Source organism: Convolutriloba macropyga, chromosome 1 (genome assembly GCF_964194025.1).
Source record: "Convolutriloba macropyga chromosome 1, txConMacr16.3, whole genome shotgun sequence".
In the NCBI taxonomy this organism is placed as follows: Eukaryota; Metazoa; Xenacoelomorpha; order Acoela; family Convolutidae; genus Convolutriloba; species Convolutriloba macropyga.
In genome coordinates, this window is record NC_134468.1 from 71,045,524 (window position 1) to 71,061,628 (window position 16,105).

Below are 16,105 nucleotides of genomic sequence, written 5' to 3' on the forward strand. Positions count from 1 at the left end.
TCGGATGTGAATTGTCTTGTATCGAATGGTTACTGTGAGATTTACAAAAATTCTCTTTGCTAGTTCGAAGCTGTAGCTGTTTGTTTGGATGGATCAATAGAATTAAAAACGATACCAAACATATTCAGTGCTGTCTTATTTGAGTCTAAGTTTTCCGAACAGTAGTCTCGTATTTGCGGAAAAAATGCGATGAAACACAAAAGATATATATACAATATTGAAATTGCAATTGTATTCTTTTTGACAAACTGGCCGACAGAAGTGTTGAGATATGTATTATGTGACAGCAGTAACAATTTTTTTCAGCAATTTTGTTGCCTCAGACGAGATAAATTTTTTAGGCATGCAGGTCGTTCCAAGCGTCATGCAGAATGGAGTAAATATAGAGGTCATCATATTTACTCAGAGTCTGTACACAATATGTAAAAGTTTTTTCGGTAAAATTGACGGATTCAGAATTTCACACATTGATTATAAAAAACAAGTTGCTAAACTTGGCTATGTTTGACTCCCATTGGTTTGCGTACACTCTGAACAGCTAAAAATTTGCAAAACAACCTCTTGTTTGGGAAAAAATGAAACAGTCTGTCACAACTTCTTATAATATGACCATTGAACCTTACTTTTTATGTGGTAAAGTTGCATAAACGTTAGAAGCTTTTTTTATTGGAAATGCAGATAAAAATTTTTGCTTTGAAAAGATAATCAGAGCACAATTTAGAACAAAAAAACTACTAGGACAAAAAATAGTGACGCTCCAGTGTTTGAGTTGTGAATACGAAATTATTGAGAAAGGTGAAGGAGCTGGCATATATATGCTTTTTTCTAAATGCAGAAAAATTAATTTTTTGACTTACAGCATCATTTTGAACGTTTGAGCAAAAATTTTAATCAAACTGGAATCAATTGTGAGAAGTTTCAGGTCCTAACTTTAATCTGAGCGTGATATTCAGCCTACTGTTTTTATACCAACAAATAACTTTGGTCCTTCAATTTTTTTGATGTACAATTTGTCGAAATCCTCAAATTTCGTTGCTGATTTTCATCCCTCGACTTAATCATTTTAGCATATAAGACAGCTGATTACAGAATTTTCCTTCACATATGAATGATTATGATGATTTTCTCCCTCTCTACGAATGTCTCCTAAAATTTGAGAGATTATAAAACCTTCTAGATTGATTCTACCAATTTATTTAAATTGCTATACTGAACTTTTGAAACGGTAAGCATTGAAATTCTTATTGTTGAAAGCTGTGCCACCGTCTGGAAATGACAACAACAACTAACAGCAAGTTGTCTGGAGGCAAGAGCAAACATTGAAATTTACCAATTTTATCGAGCGGTACAACAACAAAAACATTGTTCCAACGCAGCAAAAATGTAGGAAAAAATTGAACTTTTTCACAATAGAGGATAGCGTATGATGAAAATCAGACGCAAACATCTCAATGTGCCTGATATTGGTATCCACGAACGCATTAACAACATATTTTGTCCATTTGTTGAAGCTGGCAAAGATTTACATGAAAAGTTACGCGAAGATATTACGAAGGGCTCATCTTTTACGCGAAGACATGACTGGCCTCATCTTTTGTTTTTCCCAGAAACGCGATAAGAAACGAGTTCTCAGACCACGATAAGAAACTTGGAAAGCCTTCGTTAATCAATTGATGGTATTGAAGATAATCAGTTTTATTACTTTTCAAAGCATCAAGAAAAGCCTACTAGATTTTACCCAAAATGCTAGCCTGATAGAGATTCTCAAAAAATCAACACTCAAACAAACAGATCTGTAACATCTGAGAACATTGTCACAACTTAAAATAAATCTAACCGTCACGAATGTAATATTGATAGTTACTACAGCACCAGAAAAACAACAAAAAGAACTGTTTTAGAACAGATATTTTTTGCGCTCATTGCATTTCATTTTCTTTGTAAAAGTTATCTTTGTCAGTAATCGAAAACAAGATCCTCCAAGAACTAAACATAGAGAATTAGAAAGGTCGAACATGATAAACTTAGAAGAGACTACGTGGAACAATATTGTTGATGGTACAATATTCTTGAGTTCAGGGGGTGTCTCTTGTCAAAAAAAATAAAAACAAAAAGGTCAGAGATCTCATGAGACAGAATTTTCCTAATGCAGACAATTCTTCTAAGAACTTAAGAGATTGGAAAACGTTTGGATAGTAACAACAAGTCGAAGTAATCTAAAGCTTTTAAAAATTCCTGTTTTCGTCGAGCTGACATTGGCATTAAACAGAAAAACCGCTCCTAAAAACGACTTAGTTAAACAACTTCCGTGGATGCTAATATTGAGCTGAGGTCTGTAAAACGAATTAGTTATTACTCCCATTTCTTGACGCTGAAGAAAAAGTTGAACAAGAAATTACGAGAGGATATGACTGTGGGCTCATTTTGTGTTTTTCCCAGAAAAGAAGCGGTTGATCGCACCTTGAGAGGAAACGTGGAAAGAGTTGATAAAATGTTTGTTGGTATTGAAGATTGTCAAGTTTATCACCTTTCAAAATATCAAGAATTGCCTGCTAAATTTATTACACGACGGGAGCTTAATAGAGATTTTTGGAAAATAAAGGCCAAAAAAACAATTCTTGAACATCTGAGAACTTTTACACATTGTAAAATGTATTTTGAGGTCATGATTGTATTTTTGAGAGCTACTACAGGATTAGAAAAACAAAAAGACCGGTTTTTTTTCAAGCTGAATTATTTAGCGCTCTTTGCATTACAATGTTTGAATCATGAGTTGTTTTGTTTTAGTTTATGTCTTTGTCAGTAATCTAAAACAAGTCCCTCGGAGGAGCAAACAAAAAGAATTAGAAAAAACAAAACTTGATGAGCTGAGAACAGACTATGTAGAACGATATCGTTGAGGGTACAATATTGTTGATTTCAGGGAGTTTCTCCTTCTGGAAAGTGCTAGAAACAAAAAAAATTTCAGAAATCACTTCATACAGAACTTGAAATTTTTTTTTCAAGATATTTCTAATTCGACATATTCTTTTAACCAAATAAACAGATTGAAAAACGTTTGAATATGTACAATGCGGTCTGGAGATTACCGAGGGATTGAAGTCAAATTCTCCTACTATTTTAGGAAATTCCAATGGTTGTCGAGTTGATATTAGAATTATATGAGAAAGAAAGCTGTCGAAAAATAACTTACTGGAATGGCCTCCGCGAACGCTAAATGCTTCCAGCAGGCTGTAAAAAAATTATTAACCCAAAATCAATTTCTACCTCAGCTAAGGTCTGCAATGTACAAATCAATGTTTCAAAGCACGCCAAAGGTTCTAATCATGAAACCAGCTTTGATACTGAGACTAAGATTTCATTCGGTAACAGTTCTTTTGGCTATAGGATTACGGACACTATTAGACATAGAGAGACCAGCTACAAGAATGAAAAGAAGACCTTAAAAACAATCTAAAGTCGTTTCGGTAACTGAACAATGTCTCAAAAGAACTTGAAAAAGTTGAGCTAGAAAAATCGAATACGAACGCTAACAGACTAAAAATGTTGGTTTCTCTATTATTCAATACGCTCAACTGTTTATGTTGGAGCTCTACTATAGTTTCTTTCACAGATTACTACATTAGGAAAAATTTCTGTAAATATAGATGGCGATAGACTCTGCCTTTTTAAATTAGCTCAGAAAAGTTTATTTCTCAACAAATTTTCTTTCATAGAATGAGTAATTCTTAACAAAAGTGAGAAGATAAACGGGAACCAGGTTTCTCTAAGGAAATTTTTTGACTTCCTAGCAAAACTTCTTGTTGGTACGATACATGGTTTGACCATTTTAAGTTGGATAGCAAAGTAATTAGTTCAGTAAAAATAAACAGCAATAATCTTAACAAAAAAACACTAAAGAACGGAGACGGTCCAATGGAGATTTATCACAGTGTGATTGATGAAATTATCGCTCTTAATTCAAGAAATAGGGGCTTCAGAACAATAAATGACTATGTTAGTACGTACAATCAGACAAAAATGGGACTCTCCTATTTCTACCACAAACGCATTGTTCAATCTGACAGTATTTAAATACCATAACTGAACATACATCTTGCTTGACAATTTTATATGTTTTCAGTTTTTCCATGTGCTAAATTGGTTTTTTTCTGTAAATTTGAACCTTTTTAATTCCTTTTGTTCTATTATTTGATTTTTTCCTATTATTGAGCGCGCAAAACACAACTAGTACATAACTTATGCAAGAAAATTTGGGGTAAAACCTTTGTTGTAAGGTCAAAAAAAAATTTGTACCCCACCCGGTTGTAAACTTAATTCTTAAAAATGCGCAGCAAAAAGTTTCCTTAAAGTGGCATAAAATGCCCTAGGGGGACGCGTTTTGCACTACCAATGTTAATACATAGTGTCCCCACCCGTTGATACTTCTCTAAGCTTCTAAAATTACTGCTTGATGCAACCCTTAGGAAAAACTCTACCTAATCCTAATACATGTAGTGGTTGTACCATATCGTTATACTTTCACTCGGCTGTAACTAATCTCAATATTTTTACCTGGCTCTAAACACAATCTGACTACATGTAGTCGACTATAGCTAATCTTAATACCTAGAGTCGGCTGTTTTTAACCTTGACACATGAACTTGGCTATAACTGATTGTAATACATGCACTCGGCTATAGCTAATCTTAATACACGTAGGCGGTTCTCTCTGCTTTACCCTATTTTAATACATGGGGATCTGTACCCTATCCTGATACATTGCAACGGCCCACCCTCGTGGAGGCCGCTGTACCGTATATTTATACATGCTGTCGACACCCACTTCCGGTCGACATGCGGGGGAGTGTGCTCCACCCTTTTACTGCTAAACATTCCCTGACTTATTGCGTTGATATCAATTATTCTATAATGTATCGCATCATAAATTTTGATGTCCTCTTCTCTTTCGCCGATATCCGGTTTTACTCAAAATGAAGGTCTTTGGTTCTCTTTTTTGCTGCAAACCTTTAAAAACGTTTTTTTATAAATTGCAAGCATATCATACTGATTGTTAGTACAGTGCCTCCCTCTTAAAATAATTTGGCGTTCCACTCACTCATGGATACCTGTTTCAGTTCACTTAGAATTCCATTCGTGAGTTCAATATTTCTCCCGCTCGCTCGATTACATACTACATATTGAAGCTGATTGTTGTACTACTCTTACTTGGAGTAAAATGGAAAGAAAGCAGGACAAAAAATTTTGAGACAATTTCTTTACAAAACGGAAGACAAAAGGTTAAACAGCTATTAACCTACCAAACGCATGAGCACAATTTTTTAAAAAGAAATTTGTATTGAATGAGTCCCTTTGCATTAGGAAAGGAGGGACAAATTCACAATCAACAAAATTCGCTTGTAATACTCCAAAAATGTGAACAACCACTAAAACAAAATAAACTTATTAAACAAATAATATGAGGGAAAATTTCGTTGAAACGCTTTCCCAAAATGCTAATTTGAGCTACTACAAAGCAATTTTGGGCCAATGAATGGGGAAGAACTTTCAGAATTAAGGCAAAGACAAGTTGTGTTTGATTTCGGCCACTTCAAATTGTTTTTCATCCTGAAAATTAATTATCTAGCCAGTGAAAAGTTCGCGAACAAAAAATCACCATGTCCCTGACTTTTTTAAGGATTAGTCTGTCAACGCTGGAAAATTCACACAGACACGAGTTTGCAAATTTTGTTTACAGATTTCATTCCGAACGATGTTTTTCCTACGGGTCTTAAAAACTGATGTCAATTGTATCTCCAAGAATTGAGCGTCGGAACATGAAAAAAATGTTCTTAGCCAAAACACCTGGCATAACAGAGCACAGTTTAACCTTCATCCCACAAAAATATCTACAGATAGAGTGTTGTAGCTCATAGCACATGAGCGGCAATTGAACATTTCAAGAATGACGGTAACCGTTTTGAGATCCTTTAAAATTAAGTTTCAAATTCAATTTCGCGTAGAAATTGTCTAAAAAACTGATCGAACAAGAGAGTTTTTGAATTTTTCAATGTCAACTGCTCTTTTCAATTTGTTTCGATGGGACAATTGCAATCCGAATAACTTGGTTTTGAACTTAGATAAGCATTGCTTTTTGGCAATTATTATCGTAAACCGTGGTGTTCCCAGAGGCACGGTTTAAGAACGCGTTTTGTATGTTAATGAAACATCCGAACTCTTAAAAAAACAGACTAAGTGTAGGAGGTTTTCAATTTCGTCAGTCATACTAATTTTCCATGTCAATCGTGCTCTGCGAAAAATGTTTGTCGAAAATTTGAGAGCATTATATATGCTAGGCTGGCTAGGCTGGCGAGAAAAAAAAGACATTTTGTAGGATCTAGTTTTCATTTTATTTTAAAAACATCAGAAATTTGAAAAGGGGAAACTCTAAAATTTCGAAGGAAGAATTGTAAATTGGAAACTGAAAATGAAAAAAAACATCAATCCGATAGGTGGTGTGGGGGGGGGGGGGGGGGAGAGGTTTACAGATCACCCGGAAATCAAAGAATCAAAGATGGAAACCAATGTTTTAGTAAAGCTTAGTTACGTTGAAGGCAGTTTTTGCAGTAGGTTAAACTATATAACCAAAAATTTCTGAAAACTCAATAATTTTGCATTTGTTATACAAATTTTGTTCAAAAACATTTCTATTCGACTCTTTGTTTTCTGCTGGTTAAAAATTAACGTGAGAACTTTTTTTTTTGTATCAAAATTTTTCTTGGAAAAACAAAAACTTCGAAGGCAATTTACCTCTCTCAAAATAGCAAAGAGAAAAAATTAAAAATGTCAAACTAAAGCCAAAAAAATTATTTTTTGTTCTAAAATTTCAGGTTTTTTTGCAACAATTTTTTTTTTATTTTACCAAAACTAACAATTTGAGTAATTTGAAAAATTTGGAGACGTAAAAAACCGTTTTGAAGTACTGGACATCAAATCAATCGATGTCAATATTTCAACAAAAGGAGAAGAACTTTTCTTATACTTTCCGTTTCCATTTGATTCTTTATAATGTCAGAGCAGATAGCTCAAAATAATCTTATCTAATGTAAGGAAATAAAGATCAAATTGATAGTTAAAGGGTTTAATTAAAGCCAGGTTGGAAAAATTCTGATACACTTGTTCACAACTTTTTTAAAAAAAGAATTATATTTTACTTCTCTGTATTTTTAAATTGTTATGCAAATTGTTTTTTCCAGTCCTTGCACGTTTCTGTAAATGGAAAAACCAAGTTCCTCTACAGATTGTGATAATTGTCAACCAAAAAATTTGAAAAATGAGAAATTTTCACTTCACCTAAAAGTAATTTAGTTTACCTAGTTCTTTAAAGGGTAAAACATAGGGATAACCAATGTTCCTCAATCGACTCAAACTTAAAAACATTTTTAAATGTTCCGTTTCAATTTATGAATTTCGTATATATTTCTGCAGTTTTAAATTATTTGTTGACACGTTAATTGTTCTTTTATCAGTAATACTTTGTGGTCATGTTAGCCTAATTAATGGCAAAACTTTTATGTGTATGTAGTTCAATCTTTCTTTACTCTAAACAAATTGCATTCGTGTTGCATTTGCTGTTTCTATTTAGCAGTTTGGTTAATTTCGTCTCTATATACTGACTGTTTACATGTTAATTGATTTAGTCGGGAAAGCCAAAGCATGATCATTATGTTATTATTTATACTAACCAGTAATTATGTTATTTCTTTTTAAAAATTTTTAAACTGCAGTTTTGAAATGTTTCGTCAAAATCTTGGATATGTGATACGGTTATATCATAGTTCGAAAGTGTACAAAATCTTTAGCTGCCTTTTTGTCATTTAAATTAATTTATAATCCTCTAAGTCCTTCACTTCGTTAAGTTTTACCTCCGACTAGAAAGTCAAGTATTCAGATGAGTTCACACTTCCCACTTCACCTAATTATTAATATCAATTTTCATTCTTTCATCAGTTATTCTGAAACTCAGTTGCTTTTCAGTCTCTCCTGTTTAGACGCAAGAATGGCTTATTGTGGAATTGAGTCAGTAGTCCACATCGTCAAAGTAGAGTTACATTTGTAACACCATTGTCTATCAAAAGTAAAGACTGTAATTTCAAGCTACATAAATTACAATGGATTCGCACCACTAATCCAATCTCTCCAAAATAGACAAGCATTCGCTGCTCAATTGCATACCTCTACAGTCAGAGGTATCACATGGCGCAGTTCGTTTTGGGAACGGCCAACACCTGACCCTACTTTGAGATTGGAACGTTAGAGAATAATTCTGAAGTTGGCAATCCTCCCCAAATAGGGCACCACCAGATAAGGTCATTTCCCCCCTGAACCTATCTATATAGAAGATGTTGACCATAGCACGGCGCAAAGCGAGAGATATCACAGAGTTCGGAACGAACAACTTAAAAATGCATGGCTCAACAAGTGTCAGAAGATTGAGCTGGCACGAATATTGTGCGGCGATAGACCTTGGAAGTTCTGTGATAACAAAACTGTCTCACTTAAATAGCTCAGCCATGGCACGGAAGGCCGTCGGGTATTCGGTTCTCAAGAACCAACAACACAGATTGACCAAATTTTGATGAAGGACCTTTGGGATAATTTGGAAAACGTTTTAACTAAGCAGAGAAACATAACATTCGACCGTTATACTTTTCTAACACGAAAACAACTCGAAAGAGAGCCAGTCGAAAAATCTTATGGATGTCTTTGAGAACTATCGCTGAACTGTGATCTTGGTAGCCACGAGGAATCCATAATCCGAGATGTATTCAATGCCAATGTGCAAGATGGTGAAATACAGAGAGGATCACTGAAAGAAACGAGGTCGGCCAAGGAAGCATTGGAACTGCCAATAAACATTGAGATGTGCATTCAAAACCAATTGAAAATATCGGGAACAACTGCATATACTGTTTCAAATCAGGCAGCTAACACGTCAATTGATAAATTGATAGTTTTCAAAACTCCTGGAATAGACCTAGATCAACACCAAAAAATTTTGTGAAGCAATCAGTCTGTCCTAATTGTGGTTGCGGCTGATCGACCAGTCATTGTCAAAAACCCGTGATAAAAACCCCAAAAACTGTGAAATAGCTAGGCATTTTGCAAAGGTCTGCCGAAAGTCGAAGATTCCATTGAAGACAAAACCACGGGTCAATAATGTCGACGATACCTCTTCTGAAGTTGCTACTGTTGGTACTTCTGCCACGGTAGGAGAAAAAAAACAGATTGAAACTTTGATCCAAAGACATAGTTTTCAAGATGCCAACTATGATTTTGATTATGAGGACTTCAACGACAACTGTGTAGCTATAATTTCTAATAGGGACAACATCAGAGAGGTGAAGCCGGTTAACATGCATGTCCATTTCGGGAACATTGAGACAAAAGCATTAGTGGATTCGGGGTACGTTTTCACCATCATATATAAAAGTCTAGCAAATGCAGTGGTATTGAATTGTCAAGAAAGCTATTGGGTACAGTCTCCGGATAATCTCGAACTTTAAACCTTCTCTAATGAATTAATCAAGACTAATGCCGTAATTAATACGTCAGCGAAATGCAATGACTTTGCAGCTGAAAATGTCAACGTTACGGTCATTGAAGAAGGTCATAGACCAATAATTGGGCAAGATTTGTTTCTAAAGCTCAGACTTTCACTGACACAAACTAAACTAGTAATAAATGTCGATCAAGATCAATGTTTAATCAAAAAATAAATAGTTGTCGACTTTCCTGGCTTAATCTCTAGAATCGATTAATCATTAAAAAACACAATCAAATGTAGACTTCACAAACATTTTACACCAACTCATCAAAAAGGACGACGAGTCCCTAAAAATCTTCAACCTTTAGTAAATGATGAACTTTAAAAATTATTATAAGAAAAACACATAATAAAATTGAAGAGTTGTTCAGATAAAAGTGTCATATCTCCACTTGTAATAACTGTGAAACGAGATAAAACCGTTAAAACAGCATTAGAAATGAAAATCCTAAATGCATCAATTCATAATAAATACGAAATGGCCAATTTTGATAATTTAATTGACATGATAACACAAATTTTGAATACAAATGCCTCACATGAAACAGCTTATTTTTCAACATTGGATTTGAAATACGCATGCAGTCAATTAAAATTAGACCCCAAAAACTCTTGCCATTGCAACTTTAACATAATTTGTGGATACCTTACTGGATTTAAAGTGTTAATGGACATGCCGGCTGCATTTCAAAAAGTAATGGATTACACCTTAGTTGGACAAGATAATACTCATTGTTTTTTAAATGACATCATAGTTAATAGTCGTGGTTCAAAAGAATAGAACTTAAAGTTAGCCAACAAATGAATTAACAAATTAGATGAAAATAATTTGAGAATAAACTTACTCAAATATTACTTCGATAAAATAGAAATAGAGTGGTTGGGTTACAAATTTACACAATATGGAATCGCACTACTTGAGACTAAAACATCGGCTATGTTAAATCTAACAGCACCTAAAAAACTAAAACAATTACGTTCATTTTTGGGATGTTTGCACTGCCTAGGCAAATTGATACCCAGTATTTCTCAATTATGTCATCCACTTCGACCTCAACTTAAAAAGAACACTACATTCATTTGGAATAACGAGCCTGAAACTCACTTCATACATATTAAAGAAAAAGTAGCGGACGCTAAAGAAAATACACACTATCATCCACACTTGGAAATCCGAATCAAATGCGATGCCTCGACGTCTGGATTAGGGGCTTTATTAGCGTTCACCAACAGGTTGGCATGCAGTCGCTTTCGCTTCTCCATTCCTTAATTCAAATGAAGCCCGCAATTGTGTTAATGAACTAGAATTATTAAGAGTAGTTTGGTCTGTTAAATACTTTATATGTATTTTTTCGGAAAATCATTCACTAGTATTACTGAGCATCGAGCATTACTATCAATCATGAAAAACATAGATCTAACAAATCATACAATAGTCGTCTAACTTTGGGTAGATTGCTTATTACCCTTTTATTTTAATATTGAACATATACCAGACGCAAAAATGGGGCTGGTAGTCTACATTTCTTGCCAACCAAATCAATAAGCAAAAAATACAATCAAATATGATGAGGAATTTGCGGTTGCAACAATTAACCGCATTCGTGACGCGATTGCAGCAATTTATATAAATTCCACACCACAAAACTGTCAATCAGAGAACTTTAACAGCGTAAACCACAAATATTCCACAGGTACCTCAATTGCTCAATAAACAAACCATTCCCAAGCGTGATCTGACTTAAATCACCGAACAAATCAGTTGCCTCTTTCCAATTCTGCAAACGCAGCACTTTTCCACTACAAAAGCAATTCAAACATGAATGCATCTAATACCATCCCGCAAACTCCACCAGCAACTACAACTGGTCGAGTCACCTTTCAATCCACTCCCAATTCGGGATTAAACTCCACCCGCTCCTCGAATGAAGGTCCTGCATCTCCAATTTTGGAACTTTCGAAAGATGAAATTTTCGAAAACAACTTGACGCAGCACTTTACAAAATGATTCCTTGCGTTGTTGGCAAGCAAGGACGCAGTGCTCAAAGAGGTCAGGGATTGCATCCTCCAGGGAGACGAAAAAAGATGCAAGGACGTGAATACCTACCTCCACTCATACTGGAGAGATCCACACGTTCGTTCGGGATGCGTTTGCGTTGACGGAAGAGTGGCCATCACGAACTCGATACAAGACGCAGCATTTTAATCTCTGCACCTAACGCATCTAGGAAGTTGGGGCATGATTCCCCTCGGAAAGTATGCATTTTGGCCTTATATGCATCTAGAAATTCTGAATAAGGCTGCAAAGTGCAAACCATGCACTGAGATTGGTAAGAATCTTAAACCCGTAATTCCAGCGTCGAAATGGCAGCCTTTAGTAAATTGTTCAAAAACTAATGAAGAAAAACAAATAGATTTTGGTGCACCGATTACAAGAGCAAAAGACAAAGATGGACATATTCTGGCATGTATTGATCGTTTTTCGAAGTATCTCACAGTAGAAATCTTTGATAAAACAAAAGGACCGAATGCAGTTAAATTACTAGATCAATATATTCAAATACACGGAGTTTCTAGAAATATTAGTTTCTAGATTAATCTCGCTGTTTTATAGGAAATAAAATCAAAATTTTCTGCAAACAAAATAATAATAACATTTATTAATGATCACAGAGCAATTGGATTAGTGGAACGTTTGATGCAAACAATTAAAAGACGACTAAGCGGTATGAAGTTGGTTTATAGAATTGATGCATTCAAAATTAAAGAATCATTAAAGTCAATAGGGTATCAAATATGTATATGCAAACAAAAGACTACAAATGTAACACTTTTCCAAGCACACTTGGGAAGAAAACCAAAAACAACACTTAGCAATATAAGTACAACACCAAAATTAACCAAACATTACTATGAAATTAATCTTAATCACTATTTAGATGCACACACAGACCCAGTGGAAAATCACCTCGATGATAACAGATTGGTGACAGGGGGAACGGAGCGACATACTTAATGAGGAGGAAATAACAAAAACCCAGGGGATGCGGGCCAAAGATACAACGGAAAAAAGAATAAAACAGTCTCCCGTTTTATTCTTAACCCAAAGCTAATTAACCCGATACCACGATCGGAACAATCAATCGAGCTGAAGCTGGCCAGAATTTTGTAGAAAAGGTCAATGCGGGATTTACGAGGCCTTTGGGACACATTGGCACCTGGAAGCACAGTGGTACGTACATCCCCGACAACATCAGTGATCAAAGAACCCGATGTTCGTGAGGTAAAGGTCCGTAATAGCGACATAGCTAAAATCGGCACAAAAACCGAACGAAATACCGACCTGGGGCAGTATGCTCAAAGCGTCTACTCCCCTATGACAAAATAACCGAAGAAGAGATATTCGAAGAAAATAACCTAAGTACAGAGGCAACTTTAAGATCTGAAATCGTCAGGCAGATAATATGTCGGGAGTTTCGTCAGCAAATAGCAACATCTCGAAAACTACGTCCTCCAGAAAACCACCAAAGCCCCACGCCTCCACAAGTTGAGGCCGAAAATCGTCTGCCACTTCCAAAACGTCGGCCGCATCGACAACGTCATGTCCAACAATTTCAAACAAAAAAGGAACAGCAGAGCACCCGACCACTAGGGATTTGAGAGCTTTGTTTGCTCTGTCCGTGACGATTCCAAACGTCCAAGACATGCTAATCCTGTCATTGAGACAGTTATACAGTATGAAGCATCGCAACCACCACTAGTCGAAACATCGTTCCAACTGCCAACTGTAAGCCCGTCGGATTCTCGTATCCGACAAATCGGCACTAGTACTCCTGAAGAGTACAATTATGTTGACTATGAACGAGAAGTCAGTATGAGTGTTTTTCATGCGCAGAATCAAATTAGAAAACAATCTTATACAACCCATTTCAAGTTATGCATTTCCCTTTAGTTTCTGCAATTTTAAATTATTTGTTGACACATTAATTGTTCATTCATCAATAATAGTTTTTGGTCATGACAGCCTAATTAATGGCAAAAACTTTAATTTTATGTAGTTCAATTGTTCTTTATTCTAAACAAGTTGCATTCGTGTTGCATTTGCTCTTTCTTTTTAGCAGTTGGGTTATTTTCGTTTTTATTTACTGACCTTTTACACGTTCACTAATTTAATCTGGAAAACCACAATGTTCCCATGTCTCATGTTGTCATCGAAATTTCTATCGGTATTGTGAACATTAAATTATTATTTATACTAACAAGCAATTATGTTATTTCTATTTAAAAATTTGTTAACATGCAGTTTTTAAATTTTTCGTCAAAGTCACGGATATGTGATACGATTATATCAATGTTCGAAAATGTACTAAAATATTAGTTGCCTTTACGTTATTTAAATTTAATTATAATCCTTCAAGTCATTCACTTATGTAAGTTTTACCTCCGAACAAAAAGTCAAGTAATCAGATGTGTTCACACTTTCCACTTTATTATTGATATCGATTTTCATTCTTTCATCAGTTATCCTCAAATTCAGTTGCTTGTCAATCTCTCCTGTTTTGAAGCAAGAATAGTTTATTGTGGAATTGAGTCAGTATTTCACATTGTCAGAATAGAGTTACAATTGTTACACTATTGTCTAGTAAAAGTATAGACTGTAAATTTAAGCTGCACAAATTACAGTGGATTAGCACCACGAATCACACCTATCCAAAATAGACAAGCATTAACTGCTCAATTGCCTACCTCTACAGTCAGAGGTATCACACCCAAGAAAAATCAGAAATGAAAGAATAATTCAATAAACAATCAAAACGAAATCGGACAGCGAGGAAAATTGAGTAAAGATGAGATGCCAATTTTTTTTCTGTTGGTACCGGGATTTGTATTTAGGTACTTAAGTGTGGTTGTAAATAGGTGTCTATTTGACTGAAACTTGCATGGTATGTGAGTGTCTGAAAGATAGAGCAATAGGTTGTCTGAGAGTGTTAATTTCTTTTAAACGTCGGACACAAAGTGAGGCAGAATGCAAAAAATGTCAAAAATCCTGACAAAAGCAGAAGAATTGCTTATTAATTGCTGCAAATTATTACAAAATAAGTCCTACAATAATTGTGTGTTTCTAAGTCTCTTTGATCAAGCATCTGCAAGATGTTTGAAATGAATTGTCCTATTATGCTCATTAATTATCCAAAATGAAGAAAAATCTAATAAATTCAAAAAAATATTTTTCAAAGTTCAGTATAAAGTTTACAGTAGCGCCTATCGAAGCCTAGTATTTGTAGAAAAAAAGAAGACATGAATGAACAGTGGCCCTCATGGAGTATTGACCACTTGTCAAAAACTGAATTTCAAACTTTTTGGTGCCGGGCTTTGTTTTTGTACGTTGGTTTGTTGTTTGTTTGTGTAGTGTGTTATGTGTGTGCTTGTATGTTTAGTGTCTGTGTCTTTCAGATTGTACCACATTTATCTTTCAAAGATTTTTTGAAGATTTTTTTGTCTGGCGAAAAGTCTATTTTGTTTGTTCAAACAGTACACGTACTTATATCCAATGCATACGATTTGCATTGGGTTACTGCCAATATTTTCTCTGACAGAAATTATAATTTGTTTTTCAACCTGCAGAGGTATGTTGGGACATTCTGTGCTGCGCAAAGACTCGCACGAGCCGTCTTGTTTTCGTTAAGATGAATTTAAACAATCAAAACTTTATTAAAATCTTTTACAGCTTTTTAAATCTCTTTTAGTTTTAGATTTTTAAAATTCGTTTGAATCACTCTTTTAGGTCTTTTAAATTTAGATTCTTTTAGATTTTAAAACTGTTTCAGAAAAACACTAATCATTTTGTTTTTCGTATGGTCTAAGACCGGAAACAAATAGTTCCTCAAAATAAATCTAGAAGCTTTAAAACTTATTTTAAAGCCTCATAATTTTAAAGATGAGAGAGTTTTTTAATAAAAGGTGACACGAACCCAAACTTTTTCTCGATTGCTCAAGAAATAAAATAATTATAGCTTTGGATCAAAAATTCTTTGAAAATGTTGCCACATAAAATACCAGTGCAAACTATCTGAATTGCAATATAAAATAGATAAAAAAAATATAAGGGATTGAGAGCCAGTCTCCTGAACTGTTCGCTCATTTTACTGTGAAATTGTTTTGTTTTTCAACAAAACCTGAACCAATTCTCATAAAATTGACAAATCAAATTGTTCATCTCTCAATTTTTTTCAGCATTCTTAGGTAAAAAGAGAGATCGAAACGTCTAAATCAATCAAATCATTAAGATTAATTTGCTGCCAGTTTTTGGAAATTTTTTGACAACTGTTGAAGCTCACTATATTTTTATTTCTATCAAAATAAGCTAATCCACCGTTATTTTTGACGAAGGTTCAATTTACTGTGGAAAAGTTTCAGTGATTACATTTTGACCAAAATTTTGTGCAACCCTGGACCAGCCCACCGAGCGAGAACCCATAACACTGTGGAGGGAGGACCTTACTAAAAGACTGCCTATTC

The 16,105-nt window shown here is 34.7% G+C and overlaps 1 protein-coding gene across 12 annotated transcripts in view; it reads right to left on the reverse strand.

Moving 5' to 3' along the window:
- Positions 1–16,105, reverse strand: part of LOC142342119 (cilia- and flagella-associated protein 46-like) — a 754,419-nt gene that overhangs the window by 334,995 nt on the left and 403,319 nt on the right. The gene's annotated exons all lie outside the window — the stretch shown is intronic.